The sequence below is a fragment of the Spinacia oleracea genome, chromosome 6 (assembly GCF_020520425.1).
Source record: "Spinacia oleracea cultivar Varoflay chromosome 6, BTI_SOV_V1, whole genome shotgun sequence".
Lineage (NCBI taxonomy): Eukaryota > Viridiplantae > Streptophyta > Magnoliopsida > Caryophyllales > Amaranthaceae > Spinacia > Spinacia oleracea.
In genome coordinates this window covers 150,498,034-150,515,515 of record NC_079492.1, presented here as the reverse complement: position 1 = coordinate 150,515,515, position 17,482 = coordinate 150,498,034, and the positions used below count along the sequence as shown (strand labels likewise).

General features: G+C 34.6%; 1 long non-coding RNA gene across 2 annotated transcripts in view; it reads right to left on the bottom strand.

Annotated features, from left to right (window-relative positions):
* The window catches only part of LOC110801364 (uncharacterized), a 66,697-nt gene that overhangs the window by 15,075 nt on the left and 34,140 nt on the right, over window positions 1–17,482 (bottom strand). Inside the window, exons 3-4 of one of the 2 annotated variants that reach the window (XR_008924265.1) lie at window positions 8,247–11,525; window positions 7,241–7,623 (exon numbers count right to left, since the gene is read on the bottom strand). This is a non-coding gene — a long non-coding RNA (uncharacterized lncRNA). The remainder of the gene's footprint in view (window positions 1–7,240; window positions 7,624–8,246; window positions 11,526–17,482) is intronic. The other variant, XR_008924266.1, reaches the window with a different exon arrangement.

The following is a 17,482-nucleotide window of genomic DNA, read 5'->3' as shown; positions in this document are numbered from 1 at the left end:
CGAACTGCCCCTTCAAACTCTGTTCAAAATCCAACATCCCCTACTTAAGTCAATACACTCAACACCTCCTAGCATTTAAGCCAACAAATTAAACACCATAATAGACATTAAAACCTAATGCACTTCACTTCTCAAAAAGTTCTGTATTATGAAAAGTTATTCACAAAATTTTGAAGTAGTTCTTCCAGTAAACCAAGTAACAAAAACATTCACTACATCCTCAAAAGCTCCATCTACTCTCACCGCATTGAAAGAACCTCGACCCTAACATACAGGACCCCGCACACAAGGTAACAAGATATTCCCCACTCTGATTAGTATTAATCAGCTCTATCATGAATTCCATCATATTCCACTAAAAATAAAACCTCTCATCAAAGTACCCAACACACACCAGCACACGACCACCACCTTTAGAATAAAGAATTCAGCATCCAAGATTCTTCTAAAAAAAACTTACTTATCCTGCCTCAAGCTCTTCCAAATAAACCTTAAAAATAGCAGAATATTTGACATGATTAACATGTTATATATTATAACCAAACTACTTACCTTTACAAATCCTTCTAGAACAAAAACCTTGACTTTCTAAAAGAAACTTCCAGATTGAGCAGTTGTACTACTTGTACAACCAATTAAATAATCACTCAGTTCAGTCATTCCGTTCAACAGATCCCATAGGAAGGTATCAGAAACTTCTCAATTACAATTATGTTTTCCACAAAACTTCCCCTCATGAACATCTCCAGTCATTTGGGCCAAAAACACACACAATTACAACCATCAAAAATATATATACAAACTTCGTTTTTCATTCTCCTCTAAAAAGTCGCCTAATATATTACACATTTACACAAGATAACTCCAACTATGCTTTCAGATTTCAAAATAGAATTTACCATCAGCCACTTAGTAACATGGACCAGAACTTCAAAAGACCCATCTACTCCCACAACATAAAAGCAACTTCAAAACCTATAAACCAATAAGAAGTAATGTAACACCCTGATATAATTTTCTGCTTTACAACAAGATCTTAATCCATAAAGCTGGAAAGCCCAAGTAACTTTTGAAACCTCCAATAAAATTTAGGATAATACTTTTTTATCACTCTTCCAAGTATTCCCTTCAAACAGAAGCCTATAAACCAAATAAATCCAAATATCATTATAATACACTCGAGTGACCACCACATTCAAAACACAAAATAACTTAACCTGGATTTCCCATAGTGTGCAGAAACTCGTCTACTTAGTACCAACAATATCGACAGCAAGCATTTTCCTTTCATACCATAAAAACAACACATTACACAGCCGTAATAACATGGCCACATTATAAATTTAAAACTGAACACCTAAATCCTACCAGAACAAAATCGTCGACTAACTGTTCAACTCTACATTATCACTTCGCTATTTAGTCCATTGATGGCATCCAAAAGATCTTAAGATTAAGGTGTCACAAACTCCCCCTTTTAACTTTTGTTCTCAACTGTAAGTCTATAACATTCCTTCATTAAGTCAACACCTCCCAGCATTTAGCCACACATAACGTAATGCACTTGGCATCTCAAAAAAAATTCCTATCATAAAAAAGTTCTTTACACCAGTGACGATTTCAAAGTAGTTATTTCCATAAACACCATAACAAAAACAACCACTAGATCCTCAAAACTCCATCTACTTTCACAGCATTAAAAAACCTCGAAACTTACAATCAGGAAGTTACCAACATTCAGCTTTCTAATAAATTTAATTAGCTCGTATCACAAACTTCACAATTAGATGTTTGTTCTACACTTAACTTAACAACATAACTCCGCAACTACAATTATCTAGGCCCGAAAAACTAAAAAGAAAAAACTAAAAAACATATGAATTTCACTTCTCTTTCTTCAATCTAGGCCCAAAAAACACACAATAACAACCTAAAAAACATACGAACTCGCTTCTCATTCTCCTCTTGAAAGTCGCCTGATATATCATACATTTATACAAGATTACTCCAAGAATGTTTTCAAAATAGAACTTACCATCAACCACATAAAAAGTGTGACCTAGACCCTAGAATGCCCCATCTACTCTCGTAATATAAAGGCAACCTCAAATGCTATAAACCAATACAATGTAACGTAAAACTCCCATAAAAGTTTACACTTCACAATAAGATTATCGTACAAAATTGAGTACCAAAAGCTGGACAGCCCAAGTAAATTAACGAAACCTTACATAATACTGTAAGAAAAAGAAAAGAAAAAAAACAGCACACTAATTATTTACTCACTCTCCACCTATCTTATTCCCCTCAAACTGAAACCTATAATCAAATAAATCCAAAGATCATCACAACTACAGTCAACCGCCACATTCATAACATAAAAACAGCACATTACTATCCCAAAGTCTGCAAAAAGGGTTTTCACTACTAGCATCAATCAGATCATTAAAACAGCACATTACTATCTGCAGTCCACATCTGCTACACTATAACTTCATCACTTAATACTTAAAATCCTCCCAGGATAAATTCATCAACTCATTATACAACGTCCAACTTATTCTACTATATAGTACCAGTTTATCATTCAATCCGTTCTTGCCATTCAAAAGATTTCCTAAATTAAAATGTCACAAACTCCCCCTTGACACTTTTGTTCTCAATATAACATTCCATCTTTAAGTTAACACCTCCAGAATTTAGACCCACAAATCAAACACCGTAATGGCCATCAAAACATAGTGCAGTCGGCTTCTCAAAACATTGCTATTCATAAAAATACTGTGTGTGTGATTTCAAAGTAGTCTTTCCATAGGTTAACATAGCTTTTCAATTCCACGGTTGTTATACACGTAACTTTCCCTCCCTAACCGCAAACTTAACAACTCCACTCATCTAGGCCCGAAGAACACACAACAAGAACCATAAAAACATTTGAACTTCGCTACTCATTGTCCTCTGGAAAGGCCCCTCATATAATATACATATATAGTATGCTTTCAAAACAAACATACCAGCAACCACATAACAAGTCACCTAGACCCTAGAAAGCCCCAACTACTCTCATAACACAAAGGCAACCTTAAAAGCTAAAAACCAATACGAAAAACTTACTATAATTTACCAGTTTACATCAATATTTTCATTCAAAATTGAGTTCTTGTAAGTAGAGGTACCCAAAAGCTGCACAGAGCAAGTAATTAATGAATCCTGACATCAGACTTCAAAACAATATTATTTTTTACTTCCTCTCTAAGGATCTCATGTGTTCCCCTCAAATTGAAACCTATAATCAAATAAACCCAAAGATCATCACACAAATACAGCTGATTGTCCACATTCAGAAGATTGAAACAGCACATTACTATTTGCAGTCTGCAAAAAGGATTTTCACTAATACCGCCAATCAGACCAATTAAAACAGCATATTCCTATCCGTAGTTCACAACTACTACCCGTCTACACTATAACTTCATCACTTAGTACCTAAAATCCTTCCAGAATAAAGTCCTTTAACTCATTATACAAGCTCCAACTTATTCAACTACATATTATAAGTTAATCATATCCATTCATGCTATCCAAAAGATCTCATAGATTAAAATGTCACAATCTCCCCCCTTGACACTTCTGTTCTCGATATAACATTTCATCCTTAACCCCTCCCAGCATTTAGATCAAAAATCAAACACCGCAATGGCCCTCAAAACATTATGCACTTGGCTTCTCAAATCATAGCCCAGCATAAAAAGTTCATAGAATACTCAAAATTATGATTTTGAAGTAGTTCTTCCATAAACCACATAACAAAATCGGCCACTAGATCCTTCCATCTAATCTCACAAGTCACAACATCAAAATAACCCCAAAACTTATGAACAGTATAAAAGCACATATGGTAACAGCATCTACTTAGCTCCCTGATTAACATACATTAGTTCTATCACGCCTTCCATCATATTCCTCTCAAAACGAAACATCTCATAAAAATGACGAACATGCAAACCACCACTTTTACAGCAAAAAGTACAGAGCGACCTGGGTTGTTCTAGGAAACTTGCTTAACTTGTCTCTAAATATTCCACAAACCTTAGAACAGCAAAATGCTAGACTATTTAACATGTTAAACATAATAACTTTAAAGTTAACACCTATAAATCCTTCTATTGATAAAGACCTCAACTTACAAAACAACTTTCAGACTAAGCACTTGTACTGTACTATCAATTAATAATATTCACTCAATTCCATCATTCCACTCATAAGATCAAATGGATTAAGGTATCACAACGTCTCAACTACACTTCTATTCTCCACTCAACTTTCCCTCCTTAAATCAACAACTCCACTAATTTGGGCCAGGAGACACACAATAACAACCATCAAACCCTATGAATTTCGCTTATCATTCTTCTCTCAAAAGTCGCATTGACATAATAACATCCACACAGGATAACTCCAAGTATGTTTTCAAAATATACTTTACATCAACCTCATAATAAACACGACCTAGAACCTCAAAAGCCTGATTTACTCTCACAACATAAATGCACACCCAAAAGCTATTAACCAATAAGATAGAACTTCCCATACATCTATGCAAAATCACTCCAAAAATGCTATCAAAATAGAACTTACCATCAACTAGATAATAATCAAAAGTCAATCTACTCTCAACATAAAAGTAAACCCAAAAGCTATCAACCAATGAAAATGTAACTTCACACTCCAAAATAATTCTTCCATTTACAACAAATTTTCATCACGAATTGAGTTTTTATAGGAAAGGCACGATAAAGTTGCACAGCCCAAGTAAATTAACGAGCCCTACATAAGGTTACAGCAAAATTTATCATTTTCCCCTCAAACTGACACCTATAATTGTATAAACCCAAAGATAATCACACAACTACAGTCGAATGTCCACCACATTAAGATCATACAAACTTAGTAACCTAGATTCCCATAGTCTACACAAAGGATTCCCACGAATATCATCAATAACTACAGCACAGCAAGCGATTTCCAATTGGACCATCATAACAGCATACTACTAGCCGTATTCACAAGTGTCCACTTTATCTTCAACACTGAATATCTAATATCCTTCAAGAATTAAGTCGTCAACTAACTATACAACTTCCAAGTTGTTTAACTGTCTCTTATCATTTTGTCATTAAGTCTATTCACTACATTCAAAAGATCCCATAGACTTGAGGCATAACAAACTCCCCTTTACACTTTTTTTTCTCAAGATAACACCTCCCAGCATGACCATACATAATGCACTTGGCTTCTCACAATATTGTCTAATATAAAAGTTATATTTACTCCAAATATGATTTCAAAGTTCCTAAATGTTCAAAACTCCATCTACTCTCAGAAAATTAAAATAACCACGAATTACAAACAGTACCCTGCACATTTTGTAACAGCAATACTCAGCTTTCTGATTAATACTAAACAGCTCATATCACACTTCCCAATCACACTTTTGTTCTACAGTTAACTTTCCCTCCTTAACAGCATATAACTCAATAACTCCGATCATTTAGGCCCAAATAAAACACAATAACAACCACCAAAACATATGAACTTCGTCTCTTATTCTCATCTGAAAAGTCGCATGATATAATATAAATCTACAGAAGATAGTTCCCAGGTATATTTTCATAATAAAACTTTCCATCAACCACATAATAAATACATTCTAGAACCTCAAAATCGCAATATACTCTCATTAAATAAACTCAACCTCAAAAGCTATAAGATTACTAAGTATGCTTACAAATAAAACTTACCCTGAACCATAAACATGACCTAGAACCTCAAAATCCCCATCTATTCTCACAACATAAAAGCAACCTCAAAAGCTGTAAACCAATACGATGTAACTTAACAACAGTAAAATAGTCAACTTTAAAAAAAATCTTCCAAAATTGAGTTTTTTAATTGGAGGAGAACAATAATGTTTCGACATACAACAAGGCTAAAACAAAATAAAGCACAACAAGAAAAAAGATTACTTACTCTCTCGAGCATATTATCATATTCCCCTCAAACTAAAACCTATAATAAAATACACGAAAAGATCATCACCACACAACTACTGTTCAGTTCCATCACATTTCCCAAATTCCCCCAACTGCAAAAAGGATTTTCACTAATACCATCAACATCTGTGGCAAGCTTTTTTCACTCAGGTCATTAAAATAGCATATTAATAGCTCATAATTTACATATACTACACTATAACTGAAACACTTCATAAATTCTTCCATAATAAACTGTCATACTACTCCTAACTTGTTCACCAATATGATTGTAACATAATCTTTCAATCCATTAATCCATTTAATAGGCCTAATATATCAAGTGTCACAAACTACCCGATTACACTTTTGTTCTCAACGTAACATTCCCTCATTAAGTCTACACCTATCATCATTAAGAATAGCATAGTCATCAAAAATAATGTACTTGACTTCCTACATTCCTGTCAAAAGTTGCCTAATACCAACAAAAAAACATGTCTAAGAAAGATTGCTCCAAGTACGCTTTTGTAGTAGAACTTCCATAAACCAATAATAAATACAGCCACTATAAACTCAAAATCTTAAATCAACTACCACGACATATGTACAACCTCGAAGACTTAGCAACTCAGATTCACTCATACCTTCGAAAGAGCACTCTACTTGACACGAAAAACACAGTGAACTATAACCAAAAAGTATACTTCAACAAATTATACCTTAAAAAATCAAAATCATTTCCTGGGCACATTGAACTGATAAACCAGACAAGAGTTCTTTAGCCAGCCAGATGAAGTATCATCATTCCAACTTTTATTCTTTTGCTCTCTCCAAGATTTCTCATCCTCAAATCAATAGTTCTTACCTCTTGCCAATTACATCCACAAATCAATTACACAAAAACCATCAACATATTCAGAATTTAACATCTCGGCATCCTCTCAAAAATTAGATATAATACAACAAAACAGCATCGCATTATTTAAGTCAGACTTAATTCTTAGGGAACTAGGCAAGGCGTAATTTTTAGTACGCACCCAAAGAGTTGGATGAGATAAAGTTCAAGCTACACATTCCCTCCTAATTGATGGTCATTTTCAGAACCAAAATCTACAAAGAACAGATACAACATGGTTCCAGGGTGAAAAATAACAAGGACAACTGGAGAAGTATAGTGTGATATAGCAACAACAAGGCAAACATACCTAGTTGAGGTCACCGATGACATCACCCAAGTGTTCTTCAGGTGTAACTACTTCGACCCTCATTATTGGTTCCAACATCTTTGGACCGGCCTTCCTCGTCCCCTCGCGGAAAGCTCCTCTGGCTGCCAGCTGGAATGCCAAGACACTCGAGTCAACATCATGGTATGAACCATCCACTAATGCGGCATGCACATCAACCACAGGAAATCCTGCAATGTATACTGTACACCATTGCTCATACACTCTTCCAATCCTCCCTTTATTTCACTGACAAACTCATATCCACTTCCACCTGACTGTTTCTTGTCAAGATACTTGATTTCAACAACTTTAGAACTACTTTCATGGTAGTTAAATTGTGGTGCACCAACATTGGCGTCAACCTGTATAGAGGGACAAATAAGACAATCAAGTCATCAACTCCAACAAAATCAATGGGGAAGAGCAACTCCAGAGAATAAGCAACAGTACAGCAATTAGCAGACGTCGAAAAACTGAAAAGTCACTACCTTGAAACTCAGTAAAAGTGAGATTGAGAAAAAGATTGGCAAAACAATCAAATATTTGCATTTTGTGCTACAATCAAAAAAACGAGGATGAAATAATGCCAAATTAACGGAAGTGTAAATGACATCTAGAATTCTTGATGCAAGGACACAGAGTCAGCAAGATAATGCAGAGACCAAAAACCATGAAAATAAAAACAAATGCAGTTCATAAAATACAGACTGGTAAATTTCTCTAAGAGCGATAACTCCTGTGCAAACGGTCAGTAGAGTGATCGAGACCCATAAAGGAACACCAACATCACACAATTTTAATAATCCCATCCAAAAAGACGACATCTCTCACAAAATCATCATCATTCCAAACAAAAAAACATATAATCAGGATTCAACAAACACCTTCAGAATTAATAAATCAATTAAACAGGAAAAGGTACCGAAAAATTAAAACTTTCAAAACCTAACTCTAAAATTGCAAATCAAATACAAATTACACTTACCTCTTGTACTTGTACTGTACTTCTTCTTCGTGTTCTTCATCAACGACCCAAGAAAACAGTTCCGATATCGAACAGTTGCAGAAACTAATTTTCCATAAACCCTAGAAATTTCGATCAAAATCCTACAAATATCCTTTCATGTAATAATTCTTCCTCGGAAGAATTAGACGAACATAATATTTTTAGGGTTTTGATCGAAATCTGGGTTAGATTACGAAGATTGAGAAGGGAAAGAAAGTTGAAGAATTAGGGTTTTTATGGCGGTGGATGTAGTTACGCGGAATAATGCAGTGAATTTGATGGAGGTTTATATTTATACAGTAACCGTCATTATTTACACGCGTTTTATTATTTATTTAATTATTTTTCTGTTTTTGGACAGCTCATACACACCTATTTTCTCATTTTTCCGTACGGTTTATATTTTAGGTCGGTCTCGATAAAAAAAAATACTCCGTACATTTTCCTCAAAGGTTGAAAATCTTGAGATTTTTCTCCAAAATTTTAATGTTAACCCTAATTTTTAACAATAATTCTTAAATGGATCTAGTCTACTTTAAATTTATTATGGATCATACTTACAAAACAAGTTAACAACTGATTTTAATTTATTTTGACGTATTTAATAGAATTATTGTGAAAAAAGTATTAAACTGGTGTTGTTAGTACATATTGTGCCTGAAAATGAAATTTTAAGACACGATTCTCTTTTAAAAATATAGGGTTATTTTGATTCAAAATGTTACTATATCTAAAAAAAATGGTGTTTAATTTATTAAAGTCACTATATGGCTTCGTTCTATTGGACTTATTTTAACTGAATTTATATTATCTGAACGTATATGAACTTATTTTGTCTGAAATAAGTCAAAAGAAATCGAACAGAATAGGGTCTAAATGAACTTATTCCACACTAAATTTTTTTGGATCATGTCTAAAAAATCAACAACTTGATCTTAACACATTTTGACGTGTTTATTAAAACTATTACAAAAATATCAAAGGGGGGTCTTTATTATATTACGTGTTGTGCTTAAATAATACGTTGTATCGTTTTAGGTCACGATTCTTTTTTGAAAACATTGGGTTACTTTGATTCATAAAGTGTTTACTTATTGGTGCACAACTTATTAATTATAGTCACTAGGTAAACAATAAAGGTTATGTAAAAGAGATGCTAAAGCAATGTTTTATGTCCATAATAATATTATTGTGAACCACTTTCACGCAGAATAACCCTAAAATAAAATAATTTCATTTCATTATTTTTAGAAATATTTTTTTGACAAATTTCTTACTCCTACTATTTATACTTTGATCAAGAACTTTTAGAAATTCAAAATTTTTCGGTGGAAATAGCTTTAGTTCAAAAAGGTAATGTTTTGTTGGCTTCAATTTCAGCCATACCTTGAAGATTCTGCCCATTAGGTCGTGATGGACCGAGCCATAATCCTGAAACCTTCTACTCAACCAGTCTTGCTTATATTTGGCATTAAAAATCCTGCTTACCAAGATATTCGGGTGAGAATGTAAACGCCAAGCATGCCTGAACACCAAAAGCTTTGTTGAGCAATTCAATGTTTCTGAAAGAAAGTCCAACTTCCTGTTTGTGCATTTCCAGAAGAGCAGTTTTCTTCGAATAAATTGGCCTTTTTTCGAGGACCACAAAAATTTCAACAGGAGAGAAGATATTTGCTTGATGATATATTTGGGCATGAGGTAAATTGATAATAATGTGAGAAGCTAAAGCCACCAGAATGTTGTTGATGGGTAATAACTTTCCCATTTGATTTAGCTTCATGTACTTCCAAGAGGTGATTCTGGAACTGATTTTCTGGACTACATCTTTGAAGCATTTCGTAGTACGTAGACTGACCTGCATTGGACACCCCAAATACGACCCAAATTCTTTTTGATCTTTCATGCCTAATTTCTTCCTCACTATCCTGCAAAACTTGGGATGAGAGTTAGCACTGAACATGATAAATGATTTAGGAAGACTGACCATTTCGCCTGAAATTGAACAGAATACATCAATAGTGCTCTTTAGGTTCGCAAAGTTGTCCATGGAGGCTTGAAAGTGCATAATCTGCAAAGAATATGTGATTGATTTCTGGCGCTGTAGGGGAAATTTTGATGCCTCTGATGAGTCGATTCTGTTGCTTCTTGATTAAAGTTCTTGATAAAACTTCCAAACATAATATGAAGATATATGGGGAGATAGGATCTCCTTGACGTAGCCCTGCTGTTGGTGAAAAGAACTGTGACGGCTCTCCATTTACCAGAATTGAATAAGAAGTTACTGTAGACGTGCACTGGTGTATCCATTGTATCCAATATTCAGTAGTTGTTGGTGAAGTAGTTAATTGTTCTCAAATCCGGTTTTCTCCCTAAACCCAATAGCCTTCAACACTGTTAAAACAAACTCCCATCTTATTCTGTCATAGGCTTTATTTAAGTCTACTTTAACTGCAGCTTGGATCTTTCTCCCTTTTCTTTTCTTCAAATGTGTGATGAGCTCAACGGCTATAAGACAATTATCAGTCGTTGATCTCCCAGGTACGAATGCATTTTGGAATTCCCCCACAATTTCACAGATGATAAGTTTCAGTCTTCGAACAACGCACTTGGAGATAATCTTGTATGAAGTGTTGCATAAGCTTATAGGCCGGAATTGAGTCACTGAGGTAAGCCTTTCCACTTTCGGGATTACAGTACTATACGTTTTATTCATTTCCTTAAGTAGATGGCCACTATTATCGAAAGACCGAACCGCTAATATCACATCATGCTTTATCAGCTCCCAAATTTTTTGAAAAAATATCGGAGGAATACCATGACCCCGGTGATTTATTCGGTCCCATACTAAAAAGTGCCTCTTTTATTTCTCTGTCTGAAAAAGGTTAATTCAAGTGGGATAAATTTTTTCAGTGAGCTTTGGCATGTGGGACATCCAATTGCCTACCCCTTCTTGTTGTTGTGATGGGTTGAATAAATTTTTACAATAGACCAGCAATTCTCGTTTTATTTCTTCATTATCCATGATCCAAGATCCATTACTACCTTGAATGCATCTGATCTCATTTCTACACTTACGAGTTTTTGCTGATCTAAAGATAAAGGACGTACCTTGATCAGCTCGGAAGAACCATTTGATTTTTGCACATTGCTTCCAATAGTCATGCTTGAGGTGAACACTTGCCGACAATTTCACGGTATGAAAGCCTTGGCAAGATTGCTTCACTTATCATAACTTGGGGCACTCCGCACTCGGTCTCACTTCACACAACATACATTACACATACAACATTTCAGTAGAGCCATATCTCATGTAGCACTCATGACAGACTGGGCAGTTCTATACAAATTGACAACATATACACCACCAAAAATTAAGGATATTATCACTTTGGAATTATTTTCCATTTCTAATGTCGAAAACAAAAACTTTTTTTTTTTTTTCAATTGAGATGGGGGCATATGACTAATACTTAACTCATCTTTGTATGATTTGGATAAAATTAGACATAATCCTGAAACCTTTTTCATCAACCTAATTGCTAACAGTGGGAACATCTGACACAAGATCCCAAAAGTACAACAGAGGTCGTGGGGCTAGACAATAATCGCTATATAGAAGAAATAGGCATCACCATCTGAAACTATAATTCTCAAGGCAATATCCATCCAATAATCAACACCTTTCAATTTCTCAAGCTTAAGTCCCACTAATCACATACAGAACATCCATTAAATCACAGTATAGTCAATACCGGACAACTTCTCAAAAACTAAGCTTATTTACAACAAACCATGAAAGTAAATCTCCACTTACACCTTGATATTAGCTCCTCCACTTAGACCTTGATATTAGCTCCTCCCCTGATAAATCTCCACTTAAATCGATCACTCTAGAATTTAGTACTAGACCTGATCAACTATAGCCAGCCCGCTGGCCCGACCTGAAAAGTGTGGGGTTGGGCACCCTAAAATATGCATTTTTAGACCAGAGCCAGGCCCAAAAGGCCTGTTTTTGGCCCGCACCAAATTTATTGGTTTGGGCATGATTTTTTACTGTTAAAGCCCGGCCTGGCCCGAATTTTGATCACCTCTAGAATACACAATTACTTCAGTGCGCAGCGGGAATGACTAATCCAACACCCACAGACATCAGGAAGAAAATAGGCCTTTCTTATGAGCAAAATCCAAAACCATACAGCCCTACGCTAAGAAAAGCAATGGATGCAACTTGCTAGTAATATCACAATTGTTTTCTTGATTTACTTGGTATAATTAGTTGGGTATACACCAAAAATCTAAAACTACAACCCTTAACGCTGACAAAAGCCTTCCAGAAAAAAAATCATCAACAAATAATACACACTCATTTCCTTCGAAGATCTCATATAATAATGTATCACAAACTCCCCCATTACAGTTTTGTTCTTAATATAACATCACCTCCCTAACATCTTAACATCACCTCCTTAAGTGACCACCTGTTATAATATAGACCCGCAAATCGCGGACAATAACCGTCATCAAAACATACTACACCTGGCTTTGCATATTCTGCTCAAAAGTCACCTAATATTAAAATATTATTCACAAGATAACTCCAACTACGCGCTCATATAATACGTTCCATTATTCACGTCAAAAGCCAATCTACTCCCACAAAAAAGTTCGAAGTATAACCTTAAATCCTACAATCAATAAAAAAAAAAAAATTAAGGTGACTACTCCAAAAAATTTCCCCCTTTTGAAACATCAAAAATGATGTTTTCTTTTACAGAAAAGGTCTACAAAGTTGGCTAGCCTAATAAGTAATTTAACAAACCCCACACATTTACCTATGAAAACATTAAGCTCAATTTTTTTCTTAGAATTACTTAATCTCACAAACAAATCGTTGTTTTCCTTTCAAACCGAAATATCTAATCAATAGAAACAAAAATCATCAAACAACAACTACTGCTCACCTTCTTCAGAATACGCACAACTTAACAAACCAAATTCCCTTTAAAGTTTCTTAATCTGCCAGAATGATCTCCACTACATTTAAAATAGCAAAGTACTTCATGGAAAACAACTAAAGATAGCTAACTTTTGTGTGAGAGAGATTCCCCTAGTACACTTTTATTCTCATCATAGCATTCCCTCCTTAAGTCAACATCTCACATCATTTAGACGCGCTAAGATAAGAAACAAAACCACTAAACCTCAAAAGCGCCATCTACACTTAAAATATAAAAATTACCTCAAAAATTTATAAATCAATAAATCTGCAAAAGGATTCCACTCATACCTTCAATATCAATAACGAGCATTTTCCCCTAAAACCATGGATATCATATTAGTAGCCATAGTTCAGACGTTAATACACAATTGTATCACTTAATACCTAGAAATACTTCAAGAATAAAATTGTCGACTACCATACAACTTCCAACTTGTCGGCTATATTAATAGTTAGCAGAGTAATTCAATCCATTATGTTCATTCAAAAGATCTCATAAATGAAGATGTCTTGCACTTTCGCACTCTATGACAAGCGTTTTCCACTAAGACCATTTAAATCGCACAAGCTAGCCATGTAAGTATGTAACATGTTCTAGATTCCATACCTTAAAATCCTTTCAGAATAAATCATCAACTAACTACACAGCTACCAACTTGTTCAACTACATAATTCAAAAGAGCCCATAGATGAAGGTGTCACAAGTTCCTTCCATACACTTTTGTTCTCACATTAACATATTCTCCTTAAGTCTACAGCTCCTAACATTTGGACACACAAATTAAACAATAAGCGCCACCAAAAAGTAGTTCACTTGGCTTCTCATGTTTTCCTCTTAGAAGTTGTCTATAATATAAAACGTCACCGCAAAATTACTCCCAATTATGATTTCAATTGAGAACACTCCATAATCCACATAACAAAAACAGCCACTCGATCCTCAAAATCTCCATCTACTCTCACAACATAAAAAATTAACCTAAAATTTTACCAACGGCACCCCGCACATCTGGTAATAACAATATCAACTCTCTGATTAATATTAATTTTTCTATCATGCATTTCATCAAAGTGAGCAACACACAAGCACATAACCACTGCCTTTACAACACAAATAAACAGCAACCTTGATTCCCATCAAAAGTCAGTTAACCTGCCATAAGCTCTATCAAAAGATCCAGAAAAATATCACAATACTAGCCTACTAGGAAAAATTAACATATTATTGACACCGATAAAATCTTCTGAAATAAATATCTTAACTTACTGAACAACTTCCAGATTGAGCACCTGTACTATCATACAGCCACTCATTCATTACATTCAAGAGATTACGTAGTTAAAGGTATCACCTCTCCACAATTACACTTTCTTCTCAAGATACATTCCGTCCCCTAGTCAAACACCTCTCGTCATTAGGACCTAAATATCACGCACAATAACCACCATCAAAACATGATGAACTTCGCTTCCATATTCCTCTCAAAAGGTTTCTCATATAGAAGACAACTTCACAAGTTCACTCAAGTATGCTTTCAAAATAGAACTTTCCATGAACTACATAATAAACACAGCCTAGAACCTCAAAAGCACAACCTAACTTAACATCGTAAATCTAACACACCACAACCACTCCTATATGATTTCTACTTTAAACCAAAACTTTCATCAAGATCAATTATATTTTAAGGGAGGAGAAGTATAAGTTGGACAACCCAAAATCTTTGTGAACCTTGTACGTAAGGCTACGATATCATTTTTTGCTCACTAAAACATATCATTTCCTCTCAAATTATTAAAAAAAAAAAAAACCAATGATCACCACAAAACTACTAACCACCTGATTGTGATCATATATAACTTGGCAGCCCGGATTCCCTAGTTAGCAAAACCAACTTCCAGTCATACCTCCAATATCTATACCACACTTTTTTAAACTCACACTACTACAATAAGACATAACTAACCAAATTCACATGTTCTACATCATTTAAACTTAATACCTAGAAATCCTTCAAGAATAAATCATCAACTAAAGATATATATTAATTTCCAACGTGTTTACCTATCACTTATCATTTAATATGGTCATTCAATCCATTAATTCCATCCAAAGATCTCATAGAGGAAAGCATCACAAAATCCCCATTTACTTTCATTCCCGCATAACATTTTCTACTTAAATCAACATAATGCACTCGACTTCCCAAATTCCCCTTAGAAGTTATCCAAAATGAAGAAGGATTTCACAAGATTACTCCTTACATAATTCCAAAGTATAATTTTCCATAAACCTCAAAATAAACACTGGCACTAAGACTAAAAAAAGCTCCATCTACCCGAATAACCTTAACAACAATTACCAACAAATGTGGTAACAAGCTAACAAAATTATGCAGCTCTTTGATTATATTACCAGTTTTGCATGTATCTAATAATATTCCTCAATAGGGAAAACCCCTCGTCAAAAAACCATCAGATAAGAACACAAAAAAGAAACATCAGACGAGAACACACAATTCTCCGCAGCATCCCATCAAAGTCGCAACGCTATAACTGCGCAAAGCGCAATTGGCTACTAATTATGATAAATTAGGCCAATACTGCTCCACCATAACAATTCGAAATAATAGTGACAGGAATAGGAATCGAAGGTGTTGATATACCACCAGATATCCTTTAGTACGATTAGAATACAAGTTGAAAACGTTATTTTGAAGTTTTAATTTTCCATCATTGCAAGTAAAAGTTTTTGTCCACCCCCAAGACATATACAGTGTATCTACGAATCTGCCATCCCACTCAAACCTCAGAAATAGAACATTACTTGGCGTAATTATCATGTCACAGTCTATGACCAAAACCCTTAACACCAATTTATCGTTACAGAATCAAAGCCTCGTATCAGTCACTCAAATCATATAATTCTATTCAAAAGATCTCATAGGTTGAGGCATCATGAACTTCCCAATTACACTTTTGTTCTCCGCATAACTATCCATGGTTTAAGTCAGCACTTCAAATAATTTGGACCCAAGAAACCATCAAAACATGAACTTTGCTTCCCATTCTCCTCTTGAAAGTCGCCTAATATAATAAAAATGTCACTATTACTCCATGTATGCTTTCGAAATAAACCATTCCATCAATAATATAATAAACACGGCCTAGAACACAAAAGCCTCATCTACCCTCTCAACATATATGTGACCTCAAAAGCTATAATCCAATAAAATTAACAGATAACTCCAATATAATTTTTTCTTTAAACCTTTAAACCAAAACTTAGTAGCCCAGATTCCCATAGTCTGCAAACCCAATTTCCAGTAGTACCTTCAATATCTACTCCAAGATTTGAACTTAGCCATAGTCAGGAAAACTGATTTCAAATCATACCTTCAATATCTATACCAAGATTTTTGGACTCAAACTGAAACCACTAATCACATAAACGAAAAGATCATTATAGAACTACTACCCACCATAGTCAGATCATACAAAACTTAGCAGTCCGGATTACCGTAGTCTGCAAAACCAATTTTCCAGTCTGATCTTCAAAATCTATATTCAAGCTTTACACCATCACTAGTCAAACTCAAATGTTCTACACTATAACTCTCAAACTTAGTACCTAAAATCCTTCCAGTGTAAAACCATTAACTCTAACTTCCGACCTCTCATTTTATCTCATTCCATTCAATAGATCTAGAGTAGAAGGCATCACAAATTCACCATCACAGTATTGTTCTTAACACAATATTTCTGGTTAAAAAACATCTCCCAACACTTAACCCATCAATAAATTAAACTGACAACCACCAAAACATTCTGCACTAGGCTTCCAAGTTCCTCTGTGAAGTTACCTAAGATCAAGGTCTTCACAAGATAGCTCCAATTAAGATTCCGAAGTAGTATTTTCAATAAACCACATAATAAATACAGCTAGTAGAACCTTAAAAAGGCCCCATCTACACTCGGAACATAAAAATAACCTCAAATCTTAGCAACACTTTCCCCCCGAAATGTGGTAACATGCTAACAACAATACCTGTTATGTCATGTACTTAATAATATTCCTCTAAAGATGAAACCCCCGTCAAAAAACCCATCAGATCAGAACACAGTCACCAAGTATATAACACACAATACTCCCCGAGATTTTTCACTCAAACCTCATTGATAATACATAACTTGGCATAATTAACAGGTCATAGAC